The 19,161-nt window shown below is 48.9% G+C and overlaps 1 protein-coding gene across 8 annotated transcripts in view; it reads right to left on the bottom strand.

Annotated features, from left to right (window-relative positions):
* LOC139052213 (rap guanine nucleotide exchange factor 2-like) overlaps window positions 1–19,161 on the bottom strand; it is a 784,545-nt gene that overhangs the window by 82,641 nt on the left and 682,743 nt on the right. Inside the window, exon 1 of one of the 8 annotated variants that reach the window (XM_070529306.1) lies at window positions 9,263–9,286. The exons of the other annotated variants lie outside the window; for them this stretch is intronic. The gene's annotated coding sequence lies outside the window, so the exon portion shown is untranslated. Of the gene's footprint in view, window positions 1–9,262; window positions 9,287–19,161 lie in introns of those variants that run through there. 8 annotated transcript variants of the gene reach the window in all.

Raw genomic sequence — 19,161 nt, 5'->3', positions numbered from 1 at the left:
TGAGTATTAGTAACACAAATTATGAGGAGTGCTTTCGTCATCGGGCTAGTACCGGAATGTCGCTGGGGGGGTCTCAAATCGTGTCATGCATTTACCTCAATTTCTCGGTTACTAAAGCGCTGTTCGCGATTAAATTGACGCCTTAGACGTTCTAGAACATTGCTCTACCACTTTAACTTGACTTTCTGGTAACCTTTAGTGTCCCTTTAAGTATTGTAATTGCGCCCTTGTACCACTCCAACGGGAGGTCCTCAGACCGACGAGCGCAACTTATGCGCGAACCGAATTTATTTTTCGCAAAGTGATATTGCAATACGAGCTGAAGTACGTGAATTTTACCAAAAATTCGGCAGAGTTGACAGGTGTGTTCCCCTTCCTTCGCTCTTGCTGGTTATCGCCACCGTGCGGCCAGCGAAGTGCGGATGCACCGCTTCCCACGAACGGCGGACGACGACGCTCCTGGCCGCCTCCGGCAGTGAGAACGACGGCCCGCGCCCCATTAGCTGGGAACGGATGGGTTCGGCCGTCCCCGCTGCTCCGATGGAGGTGACGGCCAACGTCACGTCCTCGCTCGCCCTGCCACGTGAGTGCTACGAGCGTGACCTCGATTCTCAGCTCGCGCGGGCGCGTCACTTCCCGGCCGCCTGCGACCGAATCTAAGACAGAAAAGGAGTCGCCCAAGGGCGGAGTACCAAAGCGCGTTGTAATCCGCCGAAGAAGAAAACGCTGCTGCGCCGCGACGTACACACGCTCGCACAGGAAACCGGGGGTCTACAAAACCCGCATGTGCGTTTCTCCACATAGCTCGTATGACCTAACTAAGAAGGCGGACCTCAAGTTCGAATCGTAAATGATGCGCCGGATTTGCGGACTGGTGCTGTCATTCCTGCTATCATTCGTTCCTCCCACCATCCAAGCTTTCAAAATACATCTCTCAGACATCGCTTCAACAGTCATTAGCGGGACGTCAGCCATATTGGTTGGGTAAGTTAGCTAAGCGGGAAAGCCTTCCTACGGTATTTCGCATTCATCCATAATTCTTTTGAAATTATACTGGTGTTCATCTAAACATCTAACGCTACTGTTCCGTAAAAATTTCTGAAAAAAAGAAAATCTGATGGAAACAACAACAAAACGGTGACACTTGCGCATTACTAAGATAGGGAGAAAGAGACATGGTCGCCGCACTCACGTCGTTCGCTCACGCGCTTCGCAAAACATGAGGAAAACCCGACTACAAAGGAGAAGCGGAAAAGAAGAAGCTGACGACCGCCGTCACAAACATGGAATATTCCGCCAGCACGAAAAAAAATAAAGACCAACATACTCGTTTTGTTACTTTTACGACCCAAAATGGGAGAGAAATGTCACTGTTCCAACGAATCCTCGCAAAGCTGCAAGTGGCCAATGAAGAAGAAAAAAAAAACCGTACACGGCTAGGACTACTGAATGTAGCTGCCAATAGCCGACTGCTCGCTACCCGATCAGAGAAGACCGCGAAGAGTGCACATACTTACGAGATAAACATCGCAGAAACGAACAACGTTTCTCATACCACAAGGTCCGAGGCTCGGACGAACGAGCGAGAGTCGCCAAACGCATCAATAATTCTGATTTCGCGCAAGGCAGGGGGGATGACGCGCGCTGAATGACTAAACACGCACGCGAGGCTAGGAGATCGCCAAGGCACCGGCGACAAACATTGCGATCTTGAGGTGGCACAATGCCCAATCCGGAACAGCGCACGTGAATAAATGAATTCATTAATCAAAACTGCTAGGAGCATTCAATACAGTCAGATTGGACAGACAAAAACAAGTGCGTCCCCCTTCCTCATTGCGATTTGTGACCGCTAACTTCACAAAGGGCAGATTTGCTCGTACAAGGACAATCAGTATACGTGAGCTGCGTATCAGCCTTTACAACCCAACAGTCGTATCAATGACTGAGGACGAACTTTTCCAACTGCCCGAAGTAGGGCGTACACAGTAAATTTAGCGCGAAGGTTTCCGCTACAGAAACGAACGTGAGACAGCGCGCAAAAGCATTACACACTTGCTTGACCGAGGAGCATCAAATAGGCTGCTCAGCGCACGACCGCTCATTGTATTCGCTACAGACCTCCCCTTTCACTACAGACACCCCCCTTTACACCTGTAAAAAAATTATGGGGTTTTACGTGCCAAAGCCACTTTCTGATTATGAGGCATGCCGTAGTGGAGGACTCCGGAAATTTCGCCCACCTGGGGTTCTTTAACGTGCACCTAAATCTAAGTACACGAGCGTTTTCGCATTTCGTCCCCATCGAAATGCGGCCGCCGTGGTCGGGATTCGATCCCGCGACCTCGTGCTCAGCAGCCTAACACCATAGCCACGGAGCAGCCACGGCGGGTTTTACACCTGTAAAGGCCCTGATCACAGATACCCTGGACTCGTTTGTCCTTTTCCTTTTTTTTTCTCTTTTTTTTCTTTTCCAGAATATTTGCAACTAATGACATCACCCTCAGGAAAACTAAGTCTAACAACCGTCACCACCAACTTTCAGAACGCACCTCTCGTGCAATTACTTGCAGCAAACTTTCGTAATATAGTACTGCTTGAAAAATGCATATTATTCGGCGTCGTGCGACCAGGCGCGAGAATTATTATTCGTAAAGTTTTAAACGGCTGCGACACTGTCTCTTTCTCGCCTTCCCCCCTCAAACACGTTTTTTTCTGACGTTCGACACCAAACACACTGCATTCAGCGAATGTACGCGCCACCACTCTCTGGGAACATCTCGGTAGACGGAACACAGCGCGAGAACCAGCTCCCCCTGGATGGACTTCGCAGGATCATCGCGGAAACGACGGGACGGGGCCCCATACTCAACCACGGCACGCCGCGCATAACCCCAGTGGGCCAGACAGCCGCCAGGGACTGGAGAGATGAAGTAAGGTTGTGGGGGGAGGGGCGGGTGGGGGGAGTGGGGGGATACAGATTTGGAGAGCGCTGGCAAGCACCTTGCAGCTCTCTTCGCGGGGCGAAAGAAGCGGCCGCTCTCAAAGAAGCGCCGCTCGAAACGACCCCCCTTCCCCCCGTTTCTACACGCGCCGCCTGCGTCTTGTCGAGTGCGAGCCGGTCCCTTTGCCGCCATGTATGCCGCTGCACTACGACCGACCGAGCGGCTGTTCGGCCTCTTCTGGAACGACGGAGAAACTGACGAAAAAAAAAAAGCGAAGCAAACGAAGACATGATGGGAAATACATTAAAAATAACTCGGGGAAGACAAAACGCACACTATACGCGACAAAAGCGCGGGGCGCGGAGAGGGGGAGGGGGTTCTGAAGGAGGAAGAGGAGGCACGGCGAGTCAACAGCTGCGGTGGACGGGAGAGTTTCACCATGTTTCCGGGGCAGTTTGACACGGTCCCAGCGTCAAGTCCCAGAGCTGCTCAGCCCACCCCCCGTTACAAACCCTCCTCCTCGCCTTTGTTCTATTTTTTTCTCTCCCCTTAATTTTCTTTCGACACCATCTCACTTCCCTTTCCCGAAGCAGTTCGGTTCGTGAAGTTACGACGCGTCCACGCCCGCGACCGTCACGTCGTTCTTGAAGCAAGGGAGACTGCTCGGCCACTTTCCCCCCCCCCCCTTTTTTTTTCCACCACTGGTTGTGCTTTAACAGCGGTAACAAATGTGACCTAATACACGGACTGTGGTTAGCGGGACAGATGCCAGAAACAAATTGGCGAGTACTGCTCTTAACGTGTGCTGAAATTCCGACACACCGGTTCTTCACAAATAATGCGGATCTCACGCACTGTAGGAATCGATGGAAGCGAAGCTTTCTGTGCTGTTTGCTTTGACTGACTAATTGGCGGTGGTGTGGACGGCGAATGTTGCTTCAGTTGTTCAGGATTCAGTGCAATACGAGGGTGGCGAGATGATATTGTTATGGTATTGTTATATGGTATTGTTATATCCTTCCGTAAGAGGACCCCCGGGTGCTGAAGCGCCGTCTCGGCGCATGGTAGGCGAAAAATTGCGAGCGAAGTACGGCTTCAGCAGCGAAACGTACCCGACGTCAACAGGCGTCGGACTTGAGAATGCGTCAAACTGTAACGGCGAAATCTCGTAATTTACATCGTTAACTTGACGTAGGACTTCATAAGGCCCTGTGTAGCGAGATAGAAGCTTCTGGGAGACGCCAACCCGACGACATGGTGACCAAAAGAGCGCCCAAGCACCTGGCGCGAACTTATCATCGCGATGGCATCGGTCATAACGCTCTTTTTGCATATGCTGCGAGGCTAATAAACGAGATCGGGCGACTTGACGTGCCATGTGAGCGCGATCGATGACTTCACGAGCGTACTCAGTAGCAACACGTGGCACAGAAGGGAGGATGGTGTCAAACGGCAGTGTGGGGTCGCGACCATACAAAGGCCAGCGTGGCGTCCCAGACTGCGGACCTTCCAATCGACTGCGGCGATTGGCCAAGAGTCGGGTAGACTTTGCTTATGTGGTCAGGTAATGAATTTAAATATCTATAAGTATGTTGCATAAATTGAAGCGAGGAAAGTTCAAAACGGTTCAGTAGACTGTCATTCAATCAAGAGAAAAAAAATATATATAAATGAGGCAATAAATGAGGAATGAAAATAATAATACAGTCAACAATGAAATCGGTTTGATTCAATCACGAATTTTTCTAAGGCGATGCACACATTCCTGTGTGAGTGCCCGCGCACAGACGCTCTCAAGGACAGCAGTACCGGAGTGTTCAATGGCAGGCCAAGCTGTCGCACTGTAATTTCTAATGTCATCTTTCTCAAAGAGGACAAACGCCGGCATTCCAGTAAGTAGTGTTTGATCGTCTCTAATGAGTCGCGAAAATGGCACAAAGGGGATATTGCCAGACCAGATCGGTGCATGTATAAATTTAGAGATGGGACTCGACAACGCCGTCTCGTTGGACGGGAGAGTCCAACGAGACGGCCCTTATGTTTGTCTTGTTTTGCAAAACTTCCTGCTCCAAGAGAATTGTAAGTGATGTAGTTCTGAATATGATTTAAGATTTGATTTTGATGTTAAAATGATGTATCTTCTAAGCCTGACAGACATGATAAAACCCGCCGTTGGAAGAAAGGTAAGCACCGGGCCGCTGATGGAAGCCTTGGCCAAGCTGTCTACCACTTCATTCATAAATAGGCCTTAGTGTCCAGGTGCCCATATTAATTGTAAACTCCGCAAATGACTTGGAGCCAGTGAGCACAAAGTTTTTAATATATGCGACTCGCCGGGAGCAGTAAGTGAGGTGCACAGCGACAAAGAATCTGTGATTATCACCGCAGTTGTCCTGGAAGATTGTAGCTTACGCAAAGGTAGGTCAACAGCTAGGAATTCGGCTAGGTATATTGGAGTGAAGTCGGGAAGCCGAATAGAAAAATACCAATCCAATGATGATGAAAAAATTTCAACTCCGGCCTTTTCCTCACTCTGCGAAGCATCTGTTGCTATATTTAAGTTAGTGTGGAGCTGATTCAAGTGATCCTGGAGTAAGCCGTTAAGAATATGCGAGGGAAGCTGCTTTGCTTTATTTGGGTATAAGTCATCATAAATAATAACCAATGAATTTGATATGCTGTTTACCGTGATTACATCATTTATATTTACATCTAACGGATTCAATAACGATTGTGATATAATCACTTGTGGCGTGTGAAACCGAGGCCATTTGACTCCAAAAAATTGGGCTCGTTGCTTGATAAGATGGACTGGGACCTTCTTAGTGGGGATTCATAGAGCCTTATGAATGTTTGAACGGTGAGTATTTTAAATTTCATTTCAAGGGAGGGTAGTCGTGATTCCTTGTAGAGCACAGCGTTGGGTACAAACCTTGGTAGCCCCAGACATAAGCGAAGCGCTTCCCGTTCCAGCAAAACTAGTGGACGTAACTTGTAAGCAGAGGCGCCGGAGAATAACAGACAGCCGCACTCTAGTATAGGTCGGATATACATGCGGTAAATCATTATGAGTGTGTCTCTGCGCATGCCCCATTGATTACTGCGTATCCTTCTTAATATCCCCATTGCACGGGAAGCTTTTGAAGTTATATGTTCAATATGATGACGCCAATTAAGATTTCCATCATAAATAATTCCAAGGTACTCGACTTTTTCCACTTGTGGGATAGTGGAATGGCGGTATAAAAGGGATATTACAACTGGGTCTTGTAGAGGAAAGACAAGAACGGCACTCTTATTTACATTAAGGAAAGCGAATACTGTCCAGCCATGCTTCTTGCTCGCGAAGTATTCCTGTAAGCACTCGTATAGTGACTGAATATCACTTGCTGAAGCAAAAAACGCTATATCATCAGCGCAAACGTACGTGTTTACGTTCTGATGATAAGGAATGGAGCTGAGTGGGATGTTAAACAACAGCGAGAATAAAACCTGCGGGAAAGCGGGAAAAAGACCTGGACCCGAAAACGCAAGATCCAGCACAGATCTAAACTGTCCGCGAAGAAATGTAACTGAACCCGAATTTTGACACGAAAAGTTATTTGTGATTGCCCAGTCCCATATACGCTTTCCGCACTGGTTTGTCCTGCATCCCCATGATACCTGATGAGAGTTAAGTCACCAGCCAAAACTATATCTTTACCGCATTTTGTCAAAACCGAGTCTATAGTGGGCGTATATCCTGCACACCCGAGGGTAAGTATATATTGACCAACGAGAAAGGCCTACTGCGAGGGAGGTAATTTCTACTGCTAGAATTTCACATTCTGGAGACATCAGCTGGAATGATATATTTGCCCTGTGGCAAAACTTGCTTGAGACCATAATTAACAGTCCCCCACCTCTAGACGGGCGATCTAGGGGAAAGGAACTAAAATTGCACAGAGAAAATAGTTTTTCCGGGGTTAACCAAGTTTCTTGCAGTAAAATTACATCTGGAGAAATTTGAGAAGATAGAACGTTTAAATCAGTAGAAGCAGCGAATATCGATCTGCAGTTCTACTGCAGCCTCTACCTTCCATTGATGAGAGCACCGCATAGGCCACAGCCTCCTCCAAAATATTACATTTCGGTTTGACTTCAGGGAGGATTTTCTTAGAGTTACTAACTGAATCTGAAGCGGTATAGCCTCAAGGGGAGAACATCTCCTTTTCTGTGCCCTCACATCAATTTCCATGTTTGAAGTATCTTGATATTCAGAGTTGTCTGGGCTAGTAGTGGCCTTGCTTGATGAACCTGGAACGGGCCTGACTTGCTTTATATGGGTTGTGGACGCAATCGCCCCATCTTCCTGAGAGTGGGCTAAACAAGCATTCATGTCAGAGTTTGATGGAAGAGCAGTAGCAGTGGGTAATAATTGTTCTAACTTTGAGGATATCAGTCCATTAAAGCATTCCGTGACGCTTTCTACAATGCTGTCCATAATTTTAGCCGTGTCAGGATTGGGGGCTCAATCCCATCGTCCGTGGTCCTTTGCCAAGATTGGAGTACGGCATGAATTCGAAGGTAGCTGGCCCATGCCGTCGTCCAACTTATTTACGCTGAGATCGTTGATGAAGTGAAGAACTGTTTCTCATCGAGAACGAGGAAAAAGGGTTTATTTACAGAAACTAAATCAGTCTAACATGACTGCTTGAGAAAAAGAGTATTAGTCCAACAGGACTGCATGAGAGAAGTGACTCAGTCTAACATGACTGCTCAAGAGAAGTGTTCTCAGCATTCGCACAACCACAGTTTTTATACACTCGATCCGCCGGTCCTACGACGCGGCGACTGTTCGTTTACTCATCACCAACGCGCCGCTGCTCTGCAGACCAGTTTACGTACACAAAGGCAACCGCGCTCTGATGTCCGACGACGACGTTGTCAGGGTGCCGTTCCGGGAACTATCGACGCCGATCGAGGGTCGCTCGTTGTTCCGTGCCACGCCAAAACGTGAGACGCACCAAAATACGTCGTCCCCACGGCAGTTTGTCCATGCGTGTCAAATCAGCTCCGCGTTGGGGAACTCCGGAATCATTGTTCACGCACCGAACCAGTTCCGTCACAATGTCGAAGGGGCTGGAGGAAGGCGGCGGATTCCAGCGCAAAGGTCGCTTCTTTGAACGCCTCGCAGCTGCAGCGACGGAGAGGGAGAGGTGCACGTCTTGCACCCCTTGTCGTAATCGGGTGGCAAGGTGGCAATCCTGCTCAGCGGCTCGCCATTCTTGACAGCCGTAAGCTTCTCAATAGCTTGTGCAATTACCTCTGACAGGCTTCCATCAGAAACAGACTGGTGTCGTGCTGTCACACTCGCATAACCATGGGCTCTTTCCTTTGCCACCGCAATGGCCTCTTGGCGTGAGCAGCGCCTTTTGTCCATAACTTCCGATATTTGGACTTCTTACGTTCTAGCAGGGCAGTTTGAGCAATCAGTCTTGTGAGTGCCACCGCAGAGGCAGCAAGAGTCCGACTGGGCCGAGCACTCACTAGCGGAATGGCTAGCGCCGCAGACGCAACAATGAAGGCTGGATTAACAACTACCCATGCTATGACCATAGCGCGCGCCAACAATTGCGACATTGTAATGGACGTGAGGCAAGGGGGTCCACTCTATAATTAGAAGCCAGACATTTATCTCAGTAGGGCAAGATGTGGTCGCAAACGTGGCAATTACTGACTCAATAGGGACACGTGTATTGTCCCCCATTCTGTTGCACCGATAAACAGCAATTACCCCAGCCGCGGTGACCTTTTCTAGAGTCACTGCAGGACTTAAAGAGGAGTCTACACCACGAACTATTCCCTTAGTGCAGGTAAGATGCGCGGGAATGAAGGCACTCACTTGCATCGATCCAAATGATGAGCACTTAAGTAAGTCGTACACAACACGCCTAGTCTGGCGAACGGCAAACAATCCCACCTCTGCCAAACTGTCGTACATCAGTGATGTGCAAGTAGTGATGCGTTGCCGCCTGAAGTTCCGCCTGCACTGCCTTCGGGTTGTTGAGCATGATGGCTCCTCCATACAAAGGCACCAGCGCCACAGGAATGCTGCATACCCCACTACGAAAGAAAGCTTCAAGAGGTATTTGATCAAGCGGTATAGGGAGGCCGACCAAGGCGGAGATCGCCCCGGGCAGTCCCCGGGAAAAATTCTCGACATTTGTGGCCCTATCTCCGCGTCAGACAATTATATTAAATTTATCTTAAAACGCTGCTTGGTATCTACAAAACTGGACTAAATCTGCCCGACACCCAAAACCCACAGAGCTTACTGTTGCGATGGGGACCAGACGAAGCCAGGCGCGTGGTCGTTCCTCGAACGCTCAGTCACGAGGGCGTCTTTTTCTTCTGACCGCCCACAGCACGCAGCAGCCAGCGTCTCGCTATCTTCCCTTTCCTTTCACTTCTTTCATCCTCCCGTTCGAATATTAAACGTCTAAATGCACGCAAAAGTGCCAAGTGACTGGCCGCTTGAGGCACTTTGTGTGCATTCGCGGGGTTCTTTGACGCTCGGAAAAACACTTGTGTAGCACGTATTGAGCAACAGAAAGCTGTATCGGGATGTTTTTGCATGTCGCTCTACAATTTTTTCGTGTACGCTTTTCATATAATTACAATATTTGAGAAGTTGATTATATCAGTGACTAATCATCTAATTAGAAAGAAAGAAAAAAATAATCTGAATACCTCCAAGCGACGGCAAACAACATTACCTTGGTTCTGTCCAGCCACATGGAATTCGCATATTTTTAGACTGGTTAAAGTTAGCTGGGACACCCTGTATACACGCTCTCAACAATCCCCCGACGCGTCACGCCTGACAGCAGAAGCAGTAGCATGGAAAAGTCGAAAAAAAAAAAGGCAAGAAAGCTTCGCTTTAAAAAAAAAAAGTGAGAAGAAAGGGCAGGAACGTTAACCAGGAAAGCGCCTGGTTGGTTACCCTATGATGGGTAAAGAAAAGAGAAGGGGAATAGAAAGATTAGAAAGAGAGCGAGAGAGGGAGTGAAGACGCGCTGAATGCCTGCATGCGCGCGGAAAGCGCTGAGCAGTAAAGGGGTTCCGCAAACCCCAGTCGTGCATGAAAGTGACTTCATCGCCTTGTGGCCCGACGAAAGATAGGAAGTGTGTTCAAGTTGGTTCAAATAGCTTCTGCAGGAAAGTGGACGATCATGCAGTCGTGCCACATACGTTGAATAGTGATCGTCGTAAATCAAATTGAGGACAGTGCCCCAATAAGTGGTCGATGTTCTCTTCGCAACCACGCACACCACATGCAGTGCTGTCAGTCATTCCAATTAGTGTAGAATAAGCTTTTGTGGAGGCAACTCCTAACCACCGCCGACACGGAAGGGATGCATCGTGCCGACGCTGCCCGGCTGGATGTCAGGAGTTAAGTGAAGGGTTTATTTAGTTGGTGTAGTGCAGCGCGCTTTATATTTGAGGTTATTCCACTAGCCTAACAAGAATGTGCGTGCTAGGTGGCAAAGCTGCTTCGCAGCGTCCGTCCTGAAATGTGGAACGGGAACGCAGTGGGACCGGTTTTAATGTTACAAAGCTGCCCATCCTAATAGAGGAATGCCACATTCTTTTTGATAACCTATACAGTTCCCCAACGTAAACTCAAATCACAGTACACTACGCAGGGCGTTTTTGAATGCCGCCTCTATGAGAACGACATCGTGCTCAAGAGCCGCCGGGCCACACCGGCGGGTGCAGTAAAATAAATGAGGCGGCTCTATGCAATACTCCCGAAGATAACGGTCTGCTGCGTTTACGTCCAACAGAAGCCTTGAAGTAACGTCTTGGTTCCCACTTCTATTATAAAGGATATTCCCTTCAGTGGAAACACGCGGCCCAAGTACGTAGTACGTAACACGAACAGGTTAGCTAACCGGCGAACGGTTGATAAGAACCTCAGAGGACACCTAATAAGAGCGTCGAAGCGCCGCAATCATACGGGAAACAAATAAATAAACAGTGTGGAGCGAACTCCTGTGCAGGGGGTCACGAAGCCGCCGTCCGTGACCACTAGAAAGAGCGCCAACGATGGAGCTGAATGCCCCCGTCACGCGGAAGCACGCTGCTCTTTTTATTATTATTTATAGCGGATTAATAAGCAACGACATCGCCGCTAAGCACGCCTCGAGGGCAACTACCGCCGGCGCTGGCGGGCGAATTAGGACGGTTGTTGGGGGTCGCCGATACTCGCACCCTCGCAGTTGCATACACGACGAAAGACGATGCCACGACAGAAGTCACACGCAGCCGAAAACGCGGGATAACGATTTTTTTTTCCTTTTCCCCTGAAGAGACACCCCCGTACTTGGTGCAGAGCAGCTCATCGAATTAGGGCTCGCCTGTTCGACCCGTCCAGCGTCAAGCACTCGCAGACGGCGTACACAATCACAACAACACGCCCCGCAACTTACGCCAACGCCTTGCGAGGGCGCACTTCTGAAACTTCCCGCTACGCTGCATGAAACTAAAGAACGACACAAAACGAAACCTTTTTTGCCCATTACTCCATACACGCTGCCGGCGCGAGCACAAGCCAGTCAAGCCAGCCGGCGTGCCTCATCGGACATTCGCAAGGCGAACAAACCGCGCGGCGCGTTCGTCGGCGTGTATTATACACGAGCGTGGTAACCTCACCCATTAATCAGCGACAAGACCGCTGGCAGCCGGGAGAGGAGAGAGGGCCCAGAGATGGCGAGAGAGAGAGACGAGGGAGGAAGCGTGCGCTCGTGCAGTACACGGCAGTGACAGAGCGCACCCGAGCTAAACCGTGCGGGGTCGGGACTAGACAGGCGCTCGCAATGTCGTTATGGCTCGCCCGGCGCACAGCGAGAACGACGAGGCGGACGTATTAATCCTACATTTGGTGATTAGAAAACCCCTCGGGTCAACCATCTTTCGATGGTGCGAGGTGGAAATCCACTAATGCACGTAATATCCCCCATGTTTTCTATTGTCTTTTTGTAAGTGGACTTCGTTCTATTTCGTGCAGTGACCTAGAAGAGGCATTATCGGTGCCGACCTATTCACAGTTGATCTCTACATTGTCTCAGGTGCCATTATAATGAGGACCAGCGCCTATTGTCGGAGATCAATAATTAAATTGCCTCAAACAAAAGCAGGCAGCCACCGCCGGCAAGAAGAACGTTAAGCTCGGAAGTACTGCAAGCAAACACGCGCTGCACATATGAACTCGCACACTTCAAACAACACACGCACATTTCAGTGGTAAAGCAGCAAAACAGACAGGATCCTATTCTGTTCATTTTTGCATAAAGTCCTCGTGTTGTCCCATTTTTTGCGGTTACGGCGTACAGTACATACACTTCTGAGGATAGGATAAATGTACATCCCAATAATTTCGTAGCACTAGCATGTTCCGTATTTCCATCGAATTTCGCACCCAGCCCCGGCTTGGGTACAAATGACCTGCAAGCGATGTTCGGATGAGTATAACATCAAACATCTATCTTTCCCCAACATTCGCCTGCGATACAAGGCGCAGCCTTTTAAGGCTCTCAGGCTTTGTCTGGCCTGCAATTTGTACTGTTGTGCTAATTGAAATGACGATGTACGTATGTATAATCTACGCCACAGCAGGCAAAAAAGACGAAGTACAATTTGCGCAGCGTGTACTTTTCGAATGATCTCGCGATAACAAGTACATCAGTATGCATGTATGCCGAAAATACATGGTCACAGGCGCATACCTCCCTTGATCAATATGCGGTGTTTCTGCGCCATTGTTCATCTTCCGCACTGTCCTCGTAAGCGGCGCAGCTTTCTTAAAAGGCCGCCGGAACGCCTTCTCCACTTCTACGTACCACGCCTTCGCACATCCCAGCTGCCTTTTCCTGATATTGGCGAGGCTCAAGCGTTTCCAAGTAATGACCCATCATTACCGAAGAATATATTTGACCCAACTTGCGCAAGGAGAGCTCTTATTCGAAAGGTTTCGCGAACATAGCGAGCTGTGTGTGTACATACGAAAAAAAAAAAAAAGCCAGAGTTGTGCCACGAAGAAAAGAGCGTACTCAGCTAGAATTCTGAAATAAGAACGAAGCGAACTTACACACGACTTCTTTTACCTAACCGGAACGAAAGAGAAACGACTCAAGACCACGATTATGTCGCTCGCTGATGAGCGCTGCTGTTCGTGTCCCCGCTTCTTGGTTGTCTCCCTTTATTTCTCGCGAGTTATAGTGTTTAATCCAAGAGGAAGAAGAAAAAAGTAAGGCTTGCCCGATTCCCCCACCCCCCCAAGACGATTGCGCAGGGTTGTGTGCAGAAGGGCTATACGCGAAACATCTTGCCCAGGAAGAAAGGTTGGTGAAATGAATGGCCACGGACAGTGCGTGCGTGCGCCCGTGTGTGTATGTGTGTGTGTGCGCGCGCGTGTGTGTGGAGAGAGATAGAACGCGAGAGAGGGAGATGACAGATGCCACACTTGAAACGAGTAAGACGTAGTGCGGGCGGCGGTGGGTAGGAATAAAGGGAGAACGCAGTACGACGATAAATCCACGCATAGAAAAGATACCGGGAATGCGGGAAATTTGACGAGACAAGTGCGCGCGAGGATGGAAAAAAAGACGACGACGCGGAGGTGCGCCGCGAAGGTTACGAGGAGGAAATAAATATGGCCCCCCCGCCGGCAAAGCTACAGAGCAAGCGAAAACGCTCGGCGCGCCAGAGAAGGCACGTGAGACCCCCCCGGAGAGACCGGGCGAAGGCACGAAGGCACTGCGACGACAACGAGCGCCTGAGCGACAACGAGTCCTCAAACGCAAGCGCACTGTGTCTTCGGGGCATTGTATATACAAGTGTTGGTGGCAGTGCCTCGGCACGCCATTTTAACATCGTATTTACGACACTGATTTTACATTTAAAAAAGAAACGCTCGCGGTTGCGAAGAGAGCCACTTCTGAAGTGGACGAAATTTGCGAGAGTTTGCAATTGCAATTTGCAATTTGCAAGTGCACTCGCAAGCGCTGACGTTACAAAAGATGTCAATGGTCAAGCCGTGACCGTGTTACACTGGGGCTCGCCAATGCGACACAAAACACAGCTACTGCGCGATCTTTACTCTCCAAGCGGTAACATTTGAGCACATACATCTCCAAGAGTAACGGATAAACGCTTTCAAAATACTGACCTTAGAAAACGGCTACGATATGGAACCGCACTGCTTACTGGGCAATTACTGGGCAAATCAATTACATAGCATGTACGCAACGTGACGGGGCGTCGGGGTGTCTCAGTGGCGTTTTGCTTTTCACACGATGTCGTGGGAGGATCCCACTCTGGAGGCCACGGCGCTCACATTCCAGCGGGGATGGCATGCAAAAACATCTCTCCGGTGTAATTTAGGTGCGCGTTACGCGACTGTAGAACAGCCCCCCAAGGTCATCGCAGCAACACTAAACCTTGTGGTACTACGACATTACTCACAGCCCAGATGTAAGAAGAAAAAAACGCAGCAGATAATACGTAAGCAACTAATAAGTAAGATGACCTATGTTTTTTTTTGTTTTTTTTTTTGTCGCTCAAAGGAGTAGTCGTTCACGTGACTGCCAATCTCTAAATAAAAGACCTTGCCCTCGTGTCGTTCACCCTGACCCCGACAGCAGTGCCGCTCCAAGCGACAATAAGCCCGACACACATGTGGACCATCTCTCGCGTTGTCTGCATAGTCAAGACCTTTTCGGTGTCCTCTGAACGCAGCGGCGAGGTCGCGAAGGGCGCGGCAGGCCTCAGCTTTCTGTGCCCCTTTTGACGGCACAGTCGGTGGGAGGGGACCTCATTCTCGCCTACCCCCTGAACCGGGGTGCTGGCTTTATTTCCATGCCAACCTAGCATGTAGCGTGTAAAAGCTGAAAATTTAGCAGGGCGCAAGTAGATGAGCCTGCAAGTCGGCTTTATTCATTTATTTACTTCTTAACCATAAAAATAAACAATATGAATGCGGGGGGGGGGGGGGGGTAGTGAGCAAAAGGCGGGACATCCAAAAAACACCTTGATTCTATTAAAATTAAATTATGGGCTTTAACATGCCAAAACCACTTTGTGATTATGAGGCACGCCGTAGTGGGGGACTCCGGAAATTTCGACCACCTGGGGTGCTTTAACGTGCACCTAAATCCAAGTACACGGGTGTTTTCGCATTTCGCACACATCGAAATGCGGCCGCCGTGGCCGGGATTCGATCCCGCGACCTCGTGCTCAGCAGCCCAACACCATAGCCACTGAGCAACCACGGCGGGTACCTTGATTCTATTGTCTAAAACTTCAGCACTAGTAACGTTGGCACAGAATTCGAGTTCGCACCACCGTACTACCACCGATTCTGACTGACCTTCAACTGTGGGAGACAGTGTCCATCGTGCCCACATTACCAGCTACGGTAAACGATAGCAACACCTTTTTTAACTATAGCTTTTTCGCTTGCCTTTTTACTGTTTCGCTTGCCTACTCAGCATCTTCGGCGATCAGAACGTTACATCATAGAGCCGGAGACCAATGAATTACAGATGAAAAGCCGGTGGAAACGCACTTTGAACAGTGGCTGCGTGTGGTTAGCACCACGCATGCACGCATAGTGTGTCGTAAAAGAACCACTGCAGTACAATGGTCTCAATTAACCACGGAAGAACGCGCAAACCAAGATGAAGACAGCATGGTGCATCTCACTATTTCGCCAACATCATTCTTTTTAAAAATCATCAGACTAAATGAAGCACGCGGGGCCGAGGAAAAGCGTTTGGAACTCAACGCTCCTTCGCACATACACACCCCGTCCTCAAAACTAGAAGAAAAAAAAAAACTGCCGGAAGTATATCTCAAGCCAGCAAACACTTTGTGCACTGCAGGCCAAATCGAGAGAACCTCGCGCAGCTCACACAAAGAGCGCCTAAATAAACGCATGATGCTTAAAGTGACATCGCCTTATGACGAGCCGCTTACCGTGCAACCGGGTCATGCACCGCCGGCATACATTTCGTGACCGCTGCTAGGGATGGTGCCGCAAACTTGTTCGGAGCGGTTCGGAAACAATGTGTCTAAAATGATGTCGCCACTGCCAGAAAAGTGTGCAAACTTCGATGATGCCTTTCGGAAAGACGTGAGCTCAATGTCATGACGCGAGTGTTCCAGAAGATGCCACAACTATAGGTTCGTGCTCTGGAGTAACGACTAAGAACCTACCATTAGATTAAAGCAGGATCAACAGGGGCGCCTCAGTACGAAATAAGCCGAATATTGGAGTATTGCCACTTCTTTAAAGGGACACTAAAGGTTAATATTAAGACAACGTGGCCTGTTGAAATACCATCCCTGAAACCCCGAAACGCTTGTTTCATGCGAAGAAGACTCTTATTTTAAGAGAAAATGCGTTCTGAAGCGTCCGCGTACCTCTAGCGCAGTTCAAATCGCCCGCCCTCCGATCGAGGAGTGGTGACGTCATGGTATCATAGTGAAGTTGCGCCATCGGCGAGTAAAACGGTGCCAGCAGACGGCGCTACGGCTTTTCTGCGCAAAACGCAAACGCGCGGCCAGAAATAGAGCCAAGACAGAGCCGACAACAGCGCGAAAGCGAAACTACCGTAGCTAGCGGAAGGGAAAGCGCGCGACGATAAGCTGGTTCTTTATTTTATGACGCCAACTTCGACGCTCGTTGCAATGGACGACCCTGACAACAACACATTGGCTCGCGATGCTGGGCTCGACTTCAGCGATTCAAGCGCTGATGAACGTGACTTGCTGCTGAGGGCTCGCGCTGCCGGCGTCGTTGCGTACTACTACGACGGCAACTGTATGTCATGGCTGTACATAGTCGTACATTTGTAGTTTTTCTTTCGTGAAAACCAAATGCCGCACTCAACTGCAGGTCTTCGAGAGAACCTCGAAGAGTAATATTTACTGAAAAATGTTTGTAGTCTAACATTCAAGGCACTCTCGAACACCTTTGATGGAACAGGTAAGACAGATTTCGGCCGGAAATTTGTTATTAAATGTTTATCCCCTCCTTTGTAAATAGGGTTACTCTTTTACTCCTTTTACCCCTTTCCGCAGCACAGCGTAGCCAGCCGCTACTTACACTGGCTAACCTCTCAGTCTTTCCTCCATTTCTCGCCCTCTCTCAATCAAATGTCCGCGAAATATGGCATGAAACTGTAGTTAAAATAAAAACACGAAATCTAGAGTGTCCAAACTGAAATTTAAAGAGTAAATTCACTACTCTTGCGGACCTTTAGCACCAAGCTAACATTCGCGATTCGTGGATTGAAGTCAATATGACTAAGACACGAGCCCCTGATGAAGAGAAAAGTGCGTCCAAGCTGGAGCTCCTACCTCCATCTGAGGCCAATATTTCTGCGATTCACAAACCGGCCATATAAAGGCGATAAGATTCACGGGATTACCATCCATTTTACGCTTCAGACGATCAAGGAACACTGGCTCGAAAAACGAAAGCTTTTATCCTCAATTCAATCTGGCCTTTTCATGACTGAGAACCTTACTACGCAAAACAACGTATTGCTAAAGACGGCAAAAGAAAAAAAATAAGAAGGGGGGGGGGGACAGGTGAAAAACCCGTTTCGTTTCGTGTGGCTGCCTAATGGAAACGTTTTTGTAAACAGAAAGCAAGGCGACTATGCGCAATTGACCTCGAACGCTTGACGAGCGATAACAACGAGGAAAACGCGGCTTCGCCGTATAATCATATCGTGCGCAGACTAAATAAATTTCTCTGCGTTTTCTTTTTAGGCCGAGAAGCCTCAATGCCGAAATATCAACAAAATGTATTCAGTTAAACTGTAAAAAAAAAAAAACTGTTTGCTTAGGTTAGTCTGTTCTTTAGCAGCGTTATTTTTAACTGATTTCCTTATTGTTATTATATGGTATTTAGCAGTATCATTGACTTCATTTTCGTACATGAAAACATGATTTCTTGGAAACCACCCAATAACCAATGTTTCAAGCTATGAGAGTCTCAGCGCTAATGCAGCTTTTTGCGCACAAGACAGAGGCCAAGACACACGAGTGCATTTTTTTTTTCATGATTCGCCGAAGGCAAGAACCCACCGAATAGTGTTCGAACGTCTTGAGGCAAAAAGACGCTTGCGTGTCTTAGTCGCTTATGTGTCCTCGTCTTGTGCGCAAAAAGCTGAATTCATGTCCTACCCACATGCCCAAACAGTCACCTTAGTGAACTCTTAGCGCGGTTGTACTGGCCTGCTTGTCAATGGCAACTTCGGCGCAAATTGTCCCTAGGAGTTCAATCTCATGACTGGGATGGCTACGACAACTCTTCTAGTTTGATTCCACAAAATAAGAGAGTGAGAGCGAGAAAAGAGCAAAAAAAAAACATAAGATTACGCAGTGCTTTCTATCCTTTGCGATCACAAGTTGTAGGTTAACTGAAGCAATGCATTAGTAATTCATTAAATTCTTCAACAGCTTACCGCTATAAAACGACGACACGGCGTGTGTCGTTGTTTTAGACCTTCTTTTGTCCTCGTTTTGTGTTGCGCTGTAACGAAGCTTGCCGCTACACGAGACATCGAATCCCGGCTCATATTCGCATTTCGATGGAGCCGAAATGCAAAAAACGTCTGTATCCCGTCCACTGGGGGCACTCCAGAGTCCCCCTCTGCGGCGTGCCTCATAATCAAATCGTGGTTTTGGCGCGTAGAACCCAAGAATTCAATTCAATGCACAACAAATCGAAAACGAAATGCTCAATTTCCCACCCGGTTCAAGCATACAAGCACCAAGTTTCGAATTAGGGACTCAAGCGAACACCGACGATCTGATGAATGCGAAACCTTGACCACAGAAGTTCTGCTTCAGGCAAGTGACACGTACTACATTGCTAGCACTTGTCTACGACCGCAACCCCCCCCCCCCCCCCGCAAAGCGACCCCTTCTAAAGGCAGCCCCCAGCAGGGTGAGCAAGTCTCGCGCCTCCCAAGTTCCACGCGTCCTCATCGCCTCCAGGCACCCGCTGCAAACAGGCGCTATTGCACAACGGGTGGTCGCCCTGTGCAGGGACACCGTGTCGAGGGGTGGGGGGTGGGCAACCGCAAAAGAATGCGCGCGACGGCGGTGCGACAGAAAGGGGGAAAAAAGAAAAAAAAAAAGGCACGAGAAGACGCAC

This window comes from Dermacentor albipictus, unplaced genomic scaffold, assembly GCF_038994185.2.
Source record: "Dermacentor albipictus isolate Rhodes 1998 colony unplaced genomic scaffold, USDA_Dalb.pri_finalv2 scaffold_20, whole genome shotgun sequence".
In the NCBI taxonomy this organism is placed as follows: domain Eukaryota; kingdom Metazoa; phylum Arthropoda; class Arachnida; order Ixodida; family Ixodidae; genus Dermacentor; species Dermacentor albipictus.
The sequence above is the reverse complement of the archived record's forward strand: the minus strand, read 5'-3'. Positions and strand labels throughout refer to the sequence as shown.